The sequence below is a fragment of the Rattus norvegicus genome, chromosome 11 (genome assembly GCF_021556685.1).
Source record: "Rattus norvegicus strain SHRSP/BbbUtx chromosome 11, alternate assembly SHRSP_T2T, whole genome shotgun sequence".
NCBI lineage: Eukaryota > Metazoa > Chordata > Mammalia > Rodentia > Muridae > Rattus > Rattus norvegicus.
Window position 1 is genome coordinate 36,989,440 of NC_141544.1, and position 18,453 is coordinate 37,007,892.

Sequence of the window (18,453 nt, forward strand, 5' to 3'; positions counted from 1 at the left end):
CACAATAGTAAAAGAGTGTCAGAAATCATATTACTATACGGACTAATGATGCAAACTTTTTAAAGTTTTTAAATAAGCTTTAATAAAATTTTAAATAAGAATGCTACATGCATATTTTCCAAAATGGATAATTAATGCCTAAAGTATATTTCTAGCAAATATCATACCTAAATACGATATTTCCTTATATTCTCTTGAATGGCTGAACACTCTAGAATTGCTGAAAATACTGTCACTGATTTTTATTATTAACTCAAATTCCAGAAGAGGGTATGAGATCAATTGAATCCGACAGGATATATAGCTGTGAGCTGCCTAATATGGGTATTGAGATTAGAACTCAGGTCTTCTCTTAGAACAGTAGCTGTGCTTAACTACTGAACCACCTTTCCAACACTGATACTGAAATATCCATTTACATATACAATCACCCTTCCATTGCAAGGTTATAAACATACAAACGTGCGCACACACACACACACACACACACACACACACACACACACACACACACACACAATAGAAGACTATAAGAATGCTTCTAACTTCTCCCAAGAACAAATGGTCTGAAGAGCAATGAAAGAAATGGAGACTTGAACAGAAAAGACTTACGGCTAGAGTTTGGTTTCTCTTTTACATAGCCCCCATGAAGTATGCCCACTCAACCTGTTCACAAAGCCCCACAGAGGTCACAATCAGGAGGGAGGTTCCTAATCCTGATTCAGCTGCAAGGCATTGCTTGTCTTTGTGCATTCTGAGTAAGGCTCTGTTAGAACCATAATATGTCTCCTGGGGCACCTTGAGGAATTTAAAACATTTCTACACATAAGAAATGAGCACTTCTTTCAATGTTACAGGTATGTTACAATACAGAAGTGCCTTAGAAAGTTGACTAGGATGTTTTTCACTGTCAAATGATTTGACAACATAGAGGGATATTTATTGTCAATTACAAGTCCTTCAAATTCTTTTCAGTATGATTAAATAAGGAATACTTTTAATTCATTGGAATTCTGAGGTAAGCCACTTCCCATAGTAAACTTGTGAACTGGTTACTGTATCTATATACCAAGTTGTCCCTAAGGTCTTTGTATTTTCATACGGCTCAGATCAATAACTTATCACCTAGTCCCTAAAAATTCTTTAAGCATGCCAATGAAAGTTGGGTACTTTAACACTCCATTTGATCCAATTATTTTTAAATGAATCAGTATGTTGGGCACAAATAAAGTTACAATAGCAATTACCACTTTACCTGTTAAACTTATAGACCTGTGAAAACTGACTTTTAGGATGTTAGTAAAATACTCAATTATATGTTAAATAAAATTATAAATACACTCTTGGAATAAAGTGGGTTTTCATTAAGTGTTGCTTAAAATGAAATTATTAAAAAATATTCTTACATTCAAATTCAAATTAAAATGATTGGTAGAGCTGTCACTCTTAGGGGTAGGGGTTTTGTCAGCTTCTTTAATTTGTATAGTAATTCAATTCATTTTTGTGATTATATTATACTAGGAATCATACTGTATCTTATTTTTTAATAAACTTTGTTCTTAATATCTTGAGTTTTTCTTCAATTTTTAGAATTTTTTATGTGTGTAGCTGCTTTGACAGAATGCATGTTTTATAAATCACATGTATGTCCATTGCCCGCTGGCTTTGGAGGTGGGGATCAAATCCCCTGGAACTGGAGTTACAGATGGTTTTTAGCCTCTGAAAGTCCCAGTGTTCTTTCCTGCGGAGCCATACCTCCAGTCCCCTCTTTTGTTTTTATTATTGGTATATATTAAGTGTATATACTAATGGACTTCATAGTCTTTTTAATTCAAGTATATGATGAATTCTAACCATACTCAAATTCATCCTTTTCTTTCTACCATTTGTATTCCACTGTTCTCCATTGCTAAGATAGTCTTCATATAGTTTTATGTCTCATATATATACATATACACATATGTATATATATATATACATATATACATATATATGAGATCCTTTCATAGCTCATATAAATAATTGAGATTCACACATGAAAGGGACAATCTCTCTGCATCTTGGTTATTTTACTTAATATAATCATCTGAGGTGACATTAATTTTTCTACATATGACACAATTTCATTATTCGTTCGGGCTAAATAAAATAAAATTCAAAGCATACATTCTTACATATATACACACAAGCACACACACACACACACACACACACACACACACAATGTATTTCCTTTTTACACTCATCTTTTGATGGACGCCCTGGTTGATTCACTAAAATGGTTACTGTGGACCACGCTGTGGTTAGCATGGGAGTGAAGATTATCTCTGTAGAATGTTGACTTAGATTTTTCATGTTCTTGAGAGTATGACACATGGTTCATATGGCTCTTCCCTTTGAGTGTTTTGTTTCATATAACTCCATCATATTTTCCATATCCTGGACCCAGGTAGTTCCCATGAGGAATTACCAATATTTGTTGCCTAGTTTTCCTAATGACTGGTATGATCAGGAAATGTCCATGAAGCTTTGATTCACAAATACTCAATGGCTATGGATTTGAACAACATGTTCACACTTAATGGCCATTTGTATTTGACCTGTCTGTTCTTTTCACTTGATTATTTATTGATTGGTAAGATTTGGCTGAATATTTAGTCCTAAGAGTTTTTAAAATATTTAAGATATTAATCTTCTAATAATTAAGATGTATCTCTATCAAATATTTCCTCCTATTCTTCAGGCTGTTTCTTTACTGAGTTGATTGTTTCTTTTGCTGAGTTACTCTATTTATCAATTCTTTATATCATTTTCTATAATATCAGGATACTTTTGATAAAAACTATGCTGATGCCTTATTTTAAAGTGCATTCCCAAAGTTTGCTTGTAACTGAAAGTCTTTGATTAGGTCTTTGACCCATTTTTGTATTTCTGTGGTCATGAGTGTGGATCTATTTTCACTCTTCTACATGTGGATAATGTTTCTCAGAACAATTTGCTAAAACTGCTTTTCCGCAGTACATGTTCTTGTTGTTTTCGACAAAAATGAATTGGCTATAGTTGCTATGTGATGTTTTTATGCTCTACTCAGTTTCATTGGCCTCTGTGTCTGTTCTTCTTCAGGACTAGACTGTCCGTTGCTATACCTCTGAACCAGACTTGAAGGTCAGGATCTTGATACCTCCATCAGTCGGTTGCGTTGTACGTCTAGACTTTTTTCCATTTTTTCATTTACTATTCATTTTTTTGCATTTTCATGTGACTTGAGAGAGAGATTTTTCTATTTTTGTGAAGAATAACATTAGATTTTTATGACAATTGTGTTTAACCTACAGATTGCTTTTGGTAAGATGGCTACTTTCACATCAGCTGATGAAGGCTTGAGGTATCTTTTACTTTGGTTGGTGTTTAAAAACTTTTGGCTTTTTAAAGCTGAATTCCTTGGTTAGGTTTACTTGTGGGTATCTAGGTATTTTTTAAGCTATTGTGAAAGATATGTTCCTTATCTCTTTCTCAGAGTATGTGTTCCTGGAAGGTAGGAAAGTTGCTGGTTTTGTATGTTGCCTTATATCCCACTGCTTTGCTGAAAATGTTCAAGAGTTGTGCATGTTTTACAGTGGGATCCTTATGATTTGATATGAGAAACAAAGTAGAATTTGACTTCCTCTTTTCCTGTTTACAGTCCTTCTGTTTCTGTTCCTTTCTCTTTTCTCATTGTCATAACTAAGACACTATATTGATTATTAGTGGAGTGAAAAGATGCCTTTGTCACATTCTTAATTTTAGTGAAAATATTTGATGCCTACCACATTTAGTAAAATGTTGATTATAATTTTGTTATATCTGTCCTTTATGCTCAGATTTACTCCTTCTGTCTACAGTTCCTCAGAGTCTTGGTCAAGATGAACTATTGGGATTTTGTATAATCTTTTCCTACATCTACAGAGGGGAATCATACAACGTGTGATGTTGAGTCAATTGATATACTCTGTCATAGCTGTTGATTGATATATTGAACAATATTTGCATCCCTGAAATGAAGCTAACCTGCAAATATATTACTCAGAAATTCAGTGTCTAGTTGATTATGAATATCATCTTAAGATGTTATTTTTCATTGTGGCTTCATTTGGCTTCATTATCAGGGAATATTGTCTTTTTTAATGAGTTTGGTATCATTTCTTCCTCTGTCTATTGTATATAAAATAGTTTAACAGTCATTAGTGTTAGTTCTTTATTATTCTGCTAAAATCCAGCAGAGAATCTAGCAGGGTCTGGAATAGGATTACTGTGTTGTTTGTTTTTGTTTTGTTCCTTTCCTTTCTTTTTGAGATGTTTAGTTGTCACAATCTCATTGCTTATTTTAGATTCATTTAAATTCTTACAGCTTCTTGACTTAGTTTTGTGAAGTCTAATATGTCTAGAAATTTAAACATTCCTTCCAAGTTTTCCCAACTCTTATAATAGAGATTTTTAAATTTGTTTTATTTATTTATATTCCAAATGTTGTCCCCTTTCCCATTCCACCCCTCTAATAGAGATTTCATTTTTTATTCATGTCCTAAGGATCCTATGAGATTCATTGGTATCTGTTGTGATCTCTCATCACAAATTTTATTAATTTCACTCTCCCTTTATTTTGGTTAGTTTGACTAAAGACTTGTCGATTTTGCTTATCTTTTTAAAGAATAGACTCTTCTTTTAGAGTCTTCATGTTATTCTTCTCCCCCACAGGCATTATTAATTTCATCAACATTGCCTCAAAGAACTAACAAATATTTTAAAATAATTTTGCATCCGTATCTTCCATAGAAATGCAACATACAACCACTTTGAGATTTCATATTATGCCAGGCAGAATGGATACCATTAACAAATAAAACATAACAAATTTGAGCAAGGATGTGGGGAACCCTCGTCCACTACTGGTGGAGGAAAAAACTAGTCCAACAACTATGAGAAAAATCTCACAATTAACTAGAAGTAGAACTAGCATGTGACCAGGCATACTACTCTGGCCATGCACAAGTAGATACCTGCACATAATTATTGCTAGAGTATTCATTATGACCCAGTCTAGCTGTTCCTTAACAGAAGAACTGATAATAAATATATAGTATACACTCGATGGAATTTTACCTAAGGAAAATAAAATTATAAACGTAAAGTGAATGAAAGTTGAAAGAATTATATCAAAGTGAACAAGAATCCAGAAAGACAAACATAGGTTGGTCTCACAAATTGCCTAAATATTGAGTAATCACCACTACAATATTCCACCTGCCTTCCAGTGAACCTCATTGCTTTCTGTTGCTTTCTCTATCTTTGCCATCTAGCTCTTCCCTTGATTTTCTTTTCCTTTAACAAATTTTCTATGGTATGCATATATGCATATGCATTATATAAAAAACAATAAATTTTAAATATGCATTTCTTTTCTAAACTATTTCTTAAAATGTAAAAACAAAACTACACAAATTATTGTAGACTATCTTTAAGACAAAATAAAAAACAAACAGAAAGAAAAATATCACCTGTTTATAGAGAAAGGGCTTAGTGGGTAACAGAACTTATTAAATATGGAAAAGGCTGGATATGACCAAGTATGTCTACAGCCCCATCACTGTGGGAAGCCAAAGAGGAGTGTCAGGGGGAATTGATGGTTATTGACCTAGCTCTGGGTTCATTGAGACACTCCGTGTGTAAGGAATAAGGCTGAGGCTGGTTGGACAGAACACCCAACATTCTCTTCCTTAACTCTAAGCATACATGGTCACATACATGTGCACCTACACCAGATGCATGCATGCATTCTCATATACTATGCAATTTACTGTACACTAAAATAATCAGCATGTACACAGATGTTTCTTTTTTTTAAACTTTGTAATTATATTTATGTACAGAAAACTTAAGTGTACATTTAACCCAGCTTAGTGGCGAGTTCTTTAGCCTTTGCCTTTTCCAGCTTGGCAATGCAAGCCACAGACTTAGGACCCAGGACGTTGCCTCCCCAGTGGCGGCGGATCTCGTCATATCTGTCATTATAATTGGTCCTAATAGCTTCCACCAGCTTAGCCAGAGCACCCTTGTCTTCCGAGTTCACCTGTGTGAAGGCAACAGTGGTGCACGTCTTCCTGTGGACCAGGCGCCCCAGCCTGGCCTTTCCCTTGATGATGCAGTAGGGCACCCCCATCTTTCGACACAGGGCAGGCAGGAAAACCACCAGCTCAATGGGATCTACATCATGGGCAATCACCACCAGCTGAGCCTTCTTGTTCTCCACCAAAGTGGTGACTGTATTGACCCCTGCTCGGAGGACAGGTGGTCTCTTAGTTGGGACGTCCCCTTTGCCAGCAGCTTTCTTCTCAGCGCGGGCCAGCAGCCTTTGCTTCTTCTCCTGCTTTGTCTCTGGCCTGTACTTGTGGTCGAGCTTAAGCAGCTGAGTCGCTGTTTGCCTGTCCAGGGCCTGGGTGAACTGGTTGATGGCAGGAGGTACTTTGAGCCGCTTATAGAGGATGTCTCTTTGCCGCTGCAGCCTGATGTAGCGGGGCCATTTGACGAAGCGTGTGAGATCTCTTTTGGGCTGGATGTCCTGCCCAATGCCGAAGTTCTTAGGCCTTTTCTCAAACAAAGGATTGACCACCTTTTTGGCCTCTTGTTTCTTGACCACGGCGGGGGCCGGGGCCACCTTCTTCCCCTTGGCCTTCTTTCCTTTGGGCATCTTGCTCGGCTGGAGGAGAGAGTACACAGATGTTTCTAACCTCTCCCATTCTGATAATGATATAAGGATTATAGACACATACTATGTATAAACATGAATACGCATTGTCACTGGAAATGGGGTGCCTAAGAAAACAACTGTGAGTATGCCTCTTACCTTCCAGGTTACTGATAAACAGCACTAAAAAGGGACTGTTGCAATAATTAGAAGACAAGCAATTATATATCATGTCAACACAAAATATTTCATATGTGTATGCAAAATGTTTCTTTCGGAATTATATCCAACAGAAATTGTTTATAATTAAAAATATCTTGGAGTTACAAATAAACATCATTAAAGTGCAAGGTTTTTTTTCTTTTGCAGCTGCTAGAAGTAACAATTTATGTAGAGCTATTAAAGCATCCCAGTCTTCTCCAAACGTATCTATACAGTATGCTGAGGGAGTACAGCACCTTCTAGTGGACTCTATAAATAAATAAATGCATTTCTTTTGCTTGTTAATGCAACATTTTGATAAGCCTTTGTCCCTAGATACCAGACCAATAGGATGTTTTCTGCTGTTAAAAGTTATCATACATCCCACCTCCTTTCATTGGTATCAGGCAGACTTGTCACGAAGGTGACAACTTAAGCTAAAAATCTGTCAAAACAAAGAATAGCTAACAGGCGTCTGTAAAGCTGACGTATAATTGGAGCATATGCCAACTGGAATGAAATGTGCACAATATAGATGCTTGCTCAGAAAATAAGTACCTTTGTGCTTACTGGACAGAACATGTATTCCTGTGCAACCATTTATTTTTTCAGGGACAATATAAAATTATTTGAATCTATAGGTAAAGAAAAGCCCCTGTGTTCAAGGACATAAGGATAGGAATAGCTAAATTTATTCTTCTGTGTCCTCGATTTCTTCCCAAAGTTTTCATATTGTAGCCACTTTTTACCCTCAGAGGTATGTTCCAAGACTGTGTGTATATGCCTAAAAACACAGACAGTTCCAAACCCCAGGCATACTATGTGGTTTTGCACGTGTGAGCACCCACATGATAAAGTTGACGTGCAGTTAGGATACCAAGAGACTAACAATAATAATGACGAAACAGAACAATTTCATAATATACTAACATACAAGTCACATAAATGTAATCTTGCTCTCCAAATACTTTCCACTTCAATGTAAGCCATGCATTATCATGATACTTCAGCAATCACTGTAATAATCAATACAGCTACTGTGTGACTAGTGAGTGGATAGCACACACAAGCTAGATTGTAGCCAAGGAGAATATGTTGGCCAATGTGGATATTTCACCATACAACTCAGAGTGATAAATACCCCAAACATGAATTGTCTGTTTCTAAAATTATTTTGATATTTTTAGATTGTATGATTATTGTCCAATGACAAAGATGGACCTCTATATTAACTTCAGTGTCCTGAGAACTATGTCATGTGACAGAACAACAGCTATACAAAATGTATAGATAAGAAAACCGAGCTGTCAAAAAGGCAAGGCATTCGTGCTTTCATCTAGGTAGATGGTGAGCAACAGAACCATATAACTCCAAGTCAATAGGGCCATAATCTCTACTCTTCCCTTTGTAAGTGTACTATTCCAATGTGGTGATATAATCAACAGTAATAAAAATAAGGATTTGTGGGTGGGGTTTGCACAGGGAGAATGAATCATGAAGAGACCCTCATATATGGTGATGTTTTAGCAAAGCTCTGAGTAGTAAGCAGAATGTTCGTCCACCTGATATAGCAGAAGGACACACTGCAGAACAGAAAGACATACAGAATAGAAGCTGCAGTAGCAACTACCATGACACCTGTCCTAAAGTAAATGAAACTGTGATTTCATTTAATGTAGAAAATGACAGAGATAGGATATTTTAAATGTTACCTATTATTTTTCTAAAATGGAGCTGAAAGAGTCAATATTTGCTACACTAAAACATGCTGCTTACCTTCACAATTCCCTCCAAAAATAAAGAGAAGCCAGTTTAGTAATGAGCTGAATTACAATTATTCACCTATAGTAATTGATTCTGTGCAATCTTCTTAAGAATAAGAATGTATATTAAACAATTATATATGTGCCCAATTCTTTAGTCAGTGTCATATACATCAGGAATGCATCCTGAACACTGAATGGGGTCATTTTGACATAAACGGAATTGCTGCTGTGAATGTGCAGTGCACAATTTAATTTTGATTTTAAGCTATATGCAGTATAGCATAAGGGTTTTTTAGCTTGAATTGACCAAAGAACTCCTAATTAGATATTTTAAATGCTTGAGTTCATATCTTGTGACCATTAAACTAAAAAAATGAATTTTTATTAAAATACTGCACTTGTATTCCAGAAATAATTCTACCTGCATGTCTGTGCTGTGTTTTAGCTTCCCAATCCCCCAGCACACGTAAGAAATGTTCTTCCTAATTGTTAGTGTCTTTAACACAGTTCCTATTGACACTAGAATGGATTCTCATTAGTAAATTTAGACTTTGAGAGAGCATGTATGTAAAGGTTAAAAAATCTATTTTATGCAGAATCCAACCTTATTTTCAAATATATTTAATTACTGTTATATTTTATTTGAGGAAGGTTGTAAATATTCTCTAGGAGTCCTATTATAAAGAAAAATATGTTTAGAAGAAAATGATGTAATAAAAATGAAAACCGTTTAAATTTTTAAAAAAGTAGATAGCCAAAGGAAACTTTAAAATAAAAATTGGGAGCAACCAGTGATCTCAAATGTAAGCCAGGTGGTAGCTTCGTTCTGTCACTGTGACAGATGGAATGCCTCCAGCGGAGTTATTTTTCAGTCCTGCTAAAAAACTAGCTGAAGTGCTTCAAATTCTTTGCTCCTGCCTGATTTGTGCTCTGTGCACAATTAAGTATTAAAAAATCTATTTTTCTGTTGGGTAAAATTCAACACCATGTACATTGATTTTCTTTGAAATCACTGCAATTGTCTAAGCCATTTTAAGTTTTTATAGCACTATAATGTCCATTTTAAGTGACCAAAAGAGAGCAAGTATCCTAGGCAAGTATAATTATAAGGGTTTATACTGGTAATACCATAAACTTTTCCTTCAGAAAACTCTGTAAAATTGCTATATATAAATATATACTACAGACAACATAAATGCTATAACAATGATATTAATTTCCCTAGGAAATTCAGCTTATTTGCCTAGAATTTTATGGTTGACCATATTGCTAAAAATTCAGTAGTAGGAGTCTTTGCATGGATTCCCTCAACTTCACTATATAAGTGGTTCATTACTATTTTGTTAGCCTATGCCTGTGTACCCTGCAGTGATGGCTTGAGGAAAGACAGATAAATGAAAGCAATAGAGGTTCACGGTTCATATACTTTAATTACCTGAATAGTAAGTTACGGCTCCCTGTACCAATTTATAGAAATAAACAATCTCACTACTGTAAAGGACCTCCAGATAAATGTCAAGAGAAATTCAAAAAGTTGTACTCCCACTAATTTCAATATGGGCATGTCTCTGTTGACTTCCCACCTTCTGAGGCTAAGTAACTGTGACTTACAGCTCCCTGGCTACAGCCTGGACAAAGATCGTTGCTGTAAGTAATCTGGAAAGAGTACCAAATTTTCAGGAAACCCTGTGTGGTCCCAATGTGGTCCCAGCTCCTGTGGCAGAAAAGGGTAACACAAAATTGACGGGGATCTTTTCAGTAGCCATCATCACTTTGGAGTTGATCACACATTTCTTACCTGCACGAGAATAAATTGGATTCCAGGACATATCCAAAGACACTGTCATCTATGTTTCATAATAATGGTCTCTCAAAGTATCCTCTGAGATCCTAATATCTAACTAGAGTGTTTTGCTTAGGATACTTTGAATTTTCTGACTCTTAAAACACCTAGGAAATGGCAAAGTGACATTATTTTCATGAGTAATGATTATCTGGGTCTTTTTTTTAACTAAAGAAGCAGACATTTAATTTACATCAAAGGTCTTCAATGTCTCAATTCCTAGTTGCTTAACCACTTAAAAGCAACTATGAGCCCCTTCTGTGCAATGCTACTCTAACTAAAACAATTAAAATCTCAAATTTGGGTTCACGGATGGATTCTTAGTCATAATACAAATATTCAAAAATATAATGTATAACTTTATTTTTTCATGAAATGACCATAGGACTCTCCCTCCATTGAAGCTTACTCTGCCTAAATCCATATTTTTGAGGGTAAAAGAATGTAAAGTTGTCTTAAATGTTGTATTTTTCCTACTTCATTTTATCACAGGATTTACCTTGCTTTATCCACCAAGTCAGGTTGTTGCACAGTTACCTTTCAAAGGGATTCACTTTTTAAAAGAAGAAGAAGAAGAAGAAGAAGAAGAAGAAGAAGAAGAAGAAGAAGAAGAAGAAGAAGAAGAAGAAGAAGAAAGAGCAGGAAGGGAGAGAGGGAGGGAGGGAGGGAGGGGGGAGGGAGGGAGGGGGGAGGGAGGGAAGAAGAAACAAACAGATCCACAGCAGCATCTAGATCAATAATGAAACGAAGACTCAAAAGTAATGTCGCCTTGGGGGATGTTTCTGTCTTGCTTTTCAAATCACTATTATCTGGCCAGAGAGAAGAGCCTCCTTGAAATAAAAAATACTCATCAAAGCTTTTCTGGCGAAACCTTTTTCCCTTCTGTGACTTTATTGATCCTTTCAGGATTCTCATCTTTGTCGGATATATTTGTAGGTATTAATGAGAGAGAACATGCAGCCCCAAAGAATTACACATTTTAAAACGTCTCAAGCTAATCAATTTAGCAACTACAGGAGTGCTACATTTCCCAAATGGCTTTCCATGAACTGACATTTTAAAAATGATACTGAGATATGTGTGCACACACAACATTGAAAATATACTTTTGAAATACAGCAACAAATGAAATAAGCTTTTATTAATTAAAATTTTTAAATAATCAGTTCCATCTACAACAGATGAGATGGACCTTAACAGAGACTGGTGAGAAAATATATAATCCTCAGCAGAGATAATCTATTTTACTTGAATAAATTATTATTAAAAACTATGCAATAAAAAACTATGCAAAAAGTTTGCAAGTTAGCTATTATTTTGTGTGGAGGGACGTGTGGGTATGTGTGGGTGTGTGTCAATTTGACAGCTAGGGTGATCAGGGACAAGGGAACCTCAATTAAGTAAATGCCTCCTTCACACTGACCTGTAGGCAAATCTGTGGGACATTTTCTTGATTAATGATTTATGTGCTGGGGCTTAGCCTACTGAAGTTGATGCTACCCCTGGGCTGGTGGTCCTGAGTTGAATAAGAAAGTGGACTGAGAAAATCAGAAAGCAGAGTCCCTCCATGGTTTCTGCTTCAATTCATGCCTCCAGGCATAAACTTGAATTCCTGCCCTGACTTCCCTTCATTTTGGATGATTAGCTATGATCAAAAATAAATAAGTAAATAAAACAATCAAAAAATCCAAAAAACAAAAGCCAAAAACTTTCCTTCCCAAGTTGTATGTGGTCAATGTTTTATCATGCCAATAGAAATTTAAAAGTATATGCAATTTTGCATATTTTGAAAAAACAAAATAAAATAAATATATTCTTCTCCCTTTTCACATGGAATTCCATTGAAAATTATGTGTGCTTTATGGACATAAATATGCTATAGGAACACAAACATGATTGGTATCTACAAAAGAAACTTTTCAAAAAGAGGCAATATGTAAAATTATCAGTAAAATTTTCAGGATCATCATTTTTTCTATTGTTTGAATGAAACATTCTGAAACAAGCAAGGTGAAAAATGAAGGGCTCATTCTGGATATTTTCTTCTTTTACATTTCAAATATTATCTCCTTTCCCGGTTTCCCCTCTAGAAACCTCCTATCCCATCACACTCCCCCTGCTTCTATGAGGATGCTTCCACACCCATCCACCTACTCCCATCCTGTCATTCCCCTATACTGAGGCATCAAGCCTCCATAAGACCTCCTCCCATTGATGCCAGACAAGGCGATCGTCAGCTACTTATGGGGCTGGAGCCATGGGTCACTCCATGTATACTCTTTGGTTGGTGGTTTAGTCCCTGAGAACTCTAGGGTGTCTGGTTGGTTGATATTGTTGTTCTTTACAACCTTAGCTCCTTCAGACATTTCTCTAGCTTCTCCATTTGGGACACCTCTCTGAGGCCAATCATTAGCTGTGAGCATTCACCTTTGTATTTATCAGGCTCTAGCACATCCTCTCAGCAGACAGCTATATCAGTTTTCTGTCAGCTTGCACTTCTCAGCATCTATAATAGTGTCTGGATTTGTTGACTCTATGTGGGATGGATTCCCAGGTGTAGCAGTCTCTGGATGGTCTTTCCTTCAGTCTCTGACCCACACTTTGTCTCTGTATTTCCTCCTGTAAGTATTTTGTTCCCACTTCTAAGAAGGACTGAGCATCCACACTTTGGTCTTTTTGAGCTTCATGTGGTTTGTAAATTGTATCTTGAGTATTCCCAGCTTTTGGGCTAATATTCATTTATCAGTGAGTTACCGCACTCAGGATGATATTTTCTACTTCTACCCATTTACTAGTAATTTCATGAAGTCATTGTTTTGGATAACTGAGTAATATTCCATTATGTAAATGTACCACATTTTCTGTATTCATTCCTCTATTGAAGGACATCTAGGTTCTTTCCAGTTTCTGGCTATTAGAAATGAGGCTGCTATAAACACAGTGGAGCATGTGTCCTTGTTATATATTTAGACAGCTTTTGGGTATATGCCCAGAAGTTGTATAGCTGGGTCCTAAGGTTGTCCAATTTTCTGAGGAACCTCCAGACTAATTTGCAGAGAGGTTGTACCAGCTTGCAATTCCACCAACAATGGAGGAGTGTTTCTCTTTCCCTATATCCTCACCAAAATCTGCTGTCACCTGAGTTTGTGACCTTAGACATTCTGGCTGGTGTGAGGCAGAATCTCAAAGTTGTTTTGATTTGCATTTCCCTGATGACTAAGGATGTTGAACATTACTTTAGGTGCTTCATGACCATTCCATATTCCTCAGTTGAGAATTCTTTGTTTAGCTCTGTACCCCATTTTCAATAAGGTTATTTAATTTTCTGGAATCAAGTAGCATATAAATTCTGATAAGTTAGACTTATCAGAATTACACCGGACTTCTCACCATAGACTATGAAAGGCAGAAGATCATGGACAGATGTCATACAGACACTAAGAGAACAGAAATGTGAGCCCAGATTACTGTATCCAGCAAAACTCTCAATTAACATAGATGGAAAAACCAAGATATTCCATGACAAAACCAAATTTATAAAATATCTTTCTACAAATCCAGTGCTACAAAGGATAATAAATGGTAAAGCCCAACAAAAGGAGGCAAGCTACACCCTAGAAAAAGCAAGGAACTAATCGTCTTGGCAACAAAACAAAGAGAAGACAAGCACACAAACATAATATCACCCCCAAAAACGAATATAACAAGAAGCAACAATCATGATGCCCTAAGATTTCTCAACATCAATGGACTCAATTCCTCAATAAAAAGACATAGATTAACAGATTGGATACGCAATGAGTACCCTACATTCTGTTGCCTACAGGAAACACACCTCAGAGACAAAAACAGACACTAAACCAGAGTAAAAGGCTGGAAAACAACTTTCCAAGCAAATGGTCTGAAGAAGCAAGCTGCAGTAGCCATTCAAATATAAAATAAAATAAATTTTGAACCAAAAGTTGTCAAAATAGATAAGGAAGGACACTTCATATTCATCAAAGGAAAAATCCACCAAGATGAACTCTCAATCCTAAATCTCTATGGTCCAAATATAAGGGTACCTACATACATAAAAGAAACCTTACTAAAACTCAAAGCCCACATTGCACCTCACACAATAATAGTAGGAGATTTCAACACCCCACTCTCATCAATGGACAGATCATTTAAACAGAAATTAAACAGAGACATAGACAGACTAAGAGAAGTCATGAACCAAATGGACTTAACAGATATGTATAGAACATTCTATCCCAAAACAAAAGGATATACCTTCTTCTCACCACCTCATGGTACTTTCTCCAAAATTGACCATATAATTGGTCATAAAACAGTCCTCAACAGACACAGAAAGATAGAAATAATCCCATGCATCCTATCAGATCACCACGGGCTAAGGCTGGTCTTCTATAACAATAAGGGAAGAACGCCCACATATACATGGAAGTTGAACAATGCTCTACTCAATGATAACCTGGTCAAGGAAGAAATAAAGAAAGAAATTAAAGACTTCTTAGAAATTAATGAAAATGAAGGTACAACGTACCCAAATTTATGGGACACAATGAAAGCTGTGCTAAGAGGAAAATTCATGGCTCTGAGTGCCTACAGAAAGAAACAAGGGAGAGCATATGTCAGCAGCTTGACAGCACACCTAAAAGCTCTAGAGCAAAAAGAACTAAATACACCCAGGGGGAGTAGAAGGCAGGAAATAATCAAACTCAGAGCTGAAATCAAACAAATAGAAACAAAAAGGACTATACAAAGAATCAACAGAACCAAATCATTGAGAAAATCAACAAGATAGGTAATCCCTTAGCCACACTAACTAGAGGATACAGGAGAGGTGTCCAAATTAACAAAATCAGAAATGAAAAGGGAGACATAACAACAGAATCAGAGGAAATTCAAAAAATCATCAGATCCTACTACAAAATCTTGTATTCAACAAACCTTGAAAATCTGGAGGAAACTGACAATGTCCTAGAGAGATACCAGGTACCAAAGTTAAATGAGGAACAGATAAACCATTTAAACAACCCCATAATTCCTAAAGAAATAGAAGTAGTCATTGAAGGTCTCCCAACCAAAAAGAGCACAGGTTAACATCGGTTCAGTGCAGAATTCTATCAAACCTTCATAGAAGACCTCATACCAATACTATCCAAACTACTCCACAAAATTCAAACACATGGAGCTCTACCGAATTCTTTCTATGAACCCATAATTAACTCTTACACGTAAACCACACAAAGACCCAACAAAGAAAAAGACCAATTTCCCTTATGAATGTTGACGTAAAAATACTCAATAAAATTCTGGCAAACCGAATCCAAGAGCACATCAAAACAATCATCCATCATGATCAAGTAGGCTTCATACCAGGCATGCAGGGATGGTTTAATATATGGAAAACCGTCAACATAATCCACTATATAAACACATGTTCATTTCATTAGATGCTGAGAAAGCATTTGACAAAATATAACACCCCTTCATGATAAAAGTCCTGGAAAGAACAGGAATTCAAGGCCCATACCTAAGCATAGTAAAAGCCATATACAGCAAACCAGTAGCTAATATTAAACTAAATGGAGAGAAACTTGAAGCAAGTCCACTAAAATCAGGGACTAGACAAGGCTGCCCACTCTCTCCCTACTTATTCAATATAGTTCTCAAAGTCTTAGCCAGATCAATCAGACAACAAAAGGAGATCAAAGATATACAGATTGGAAAGGAAGAAGTCAATATATCACTATTTGCAGATGATATGATAGTATATTTAAGTGATCTCAAAAGTTCCACCAGAGAACTACTAAAGCTGATAAACATCTTCAGCACAGTGGCTAGGTATAAAATTAACTCAAATAAATCAGTAGCCTTCCTCTACACAAAAGAGAAACAAGCCAAGAAAGAAATTAGGGAAATGACACCCTTCATAATAGTCCCAAATAATATAAAATACCTCAGTGTTACTTTAACCAAGCAAGTGAAAGATCTATATGATTAGAACTTGAAGTCTCTGGAGAAAGAAAATGAAGATCTCAAAAGATGGAAATATCTCCCATGCTCATGGATTGGCAGGATTAATATAGTAAAAATGGCCATTTTACCAAAAGCAATCTACAGATTCAATGCAATCCCCATCAAAATACCAATCCAATTCTTCAGAGAGTTAGACAGAAAAATTTGCAAATTCATCTGGAATAACAAAAATCCCAGGATAGCTTAAACTATCCTCAACAATACAAGGACTTCCAGGGGAATCACTATCCCTGGACTCAAGCAGTATTACAGAGCAATAATGATAACAACTGTATGGTATTGGTACAGAGACAGGCAGATAGACCAGTGGAATAGAATTGAAGGCCCAGAAATGAACCCACACACCTATGGTCACTTGATTTTTGTCAAAGGAGCCAAAACCATCCAATGGAAAAAAGATAGCATTTTCAGCAAATGGTGCTGGTTCAACTGGAGGTCAGCATTTAGAAGAATACAGATCAATCCATTCTTATGACCATGTACAAAGCTTAAGTCCAAGTGGATCAAGGATCTCCACATCAAACCACATACACTCAAACGAATAGAAGAAAAACTAGGGCAGCATCTCGAACACATGGGCACTGGACAAAATTTCCTGAACAAAACACCATTGGCTTATGCTCTAAGATCAAGAATCTACAAATGGGATCTCATAAAACTGCAAAGCTTCTGTAAGGCAAAGGACACTGTGGTTAGGACAAAATGGCAACCAACAGATTGGGAAAAGATCTTTACCAATCCTACAACAGATAGAGGCCTTATATCCAAAATATACAAAGAACTCAAGAAGTTAGACCGCAGGGAGACAAATAACCCTATTAAAAATGGGGTTCAGAGCTAAACAAAGAATTCACAGATGAGGAATGCCTAATGGCTGAGAAACACCTAAAGAAATGTTCAACATCTTTAGTCATAAGGGAAATGCAAATCAAAACAACCCTGAGATTTCACCTCACACCAGTGAGAATGGCTAAGATCAAAAACTCAGGTGACAGCAAATGCTGGCGAGGATGTGGAGAAAGAGGAACACTCCTCCATTGTTGGTGGGATTGCAGACTGGTACAACCATTCTGGAAATCAGTCTGGAGGTTCCTCAGAAAATTGGACATTGAACTACCTTAGGACCCAGCTATACCTCTCTTGAGCATATACCCAAAAGATGCCCCAACAGATAAAAAAGACATGTGCTCCACTATGTTCATAGCAGCCTTATTTATAATAGCCAGAAGCTGGAAAGAACCCAGATGCTCTTCAACAGAGGAATGGGTACAGAAAATATGGTACATCTACACAATGGAATATTACTCAGCTATCAAAAGCAATGACTTTATGAAACTCATAGGCAAATGGATGGAACTGGAAAATATCAACCTGAGTGAGTTAACCCAATCACAGAAAAACACACGTGGTATGCACTCATTGATAAGTGGATATTAGCCCAAGTGCTCGAATTACCTTAAATGCACAGAACACATGAAACTCAAGAAGGATGACCAAAATGTGGATGCTTCACTCCTTCTTTAAAAGGGAAACAAGAATACACTTGGCAGGGAATAGGGAGGCAAAGTTTAGAACAGAGACTAAAGGAATGCCAATTCAGAGCCTGCCCCACATGTGGCTCATACATATACAGCCAACAAACTAGATAAGATGGATGAATCAAAAAGTCCAGGCTGACAGGAACCAGATGTAGATGTCTCCTGAGAGACACAGCCAGATTATGGCAAATACATAGGCGAATGCCAGCAGCAAACCACTGAACTGAGAACAGGACACCCGTTGAAGGAATCAGAGAAAGAACTGAAAGAGCTTGAAGGGGCTTGTGACCCCATATGTACAACAATGCCAAGCAACCAGAGCTTCCAGGGACTAAG

General features: G+C 36.5%; 1 long non-coding RNA gene and 1 pseudogene across 2 annotated transcripts in view; both read right to left on the bottom strand.

Moving 5' to 3' along the window:
* Positions 1 to 18,453, bottom strand: part of LOC134480960 (uncharacterized) — a 172,293-nt gene that overhangs the window by 61,320 nt on the left and 92,520 nt on the right. The window lies entirely within an intron of this gene.
* Positions 5,873 to 6,746, bottom strand: LOC148002483 (large ribosomal subunit protein eL8 pseudogene; annotated as a pseudogene). The gene has a single exon (XR_015633000.1). The product of XR_015633000.1 is annotated as a large ribosomal subunit protein eL8 pseudogene (transcript).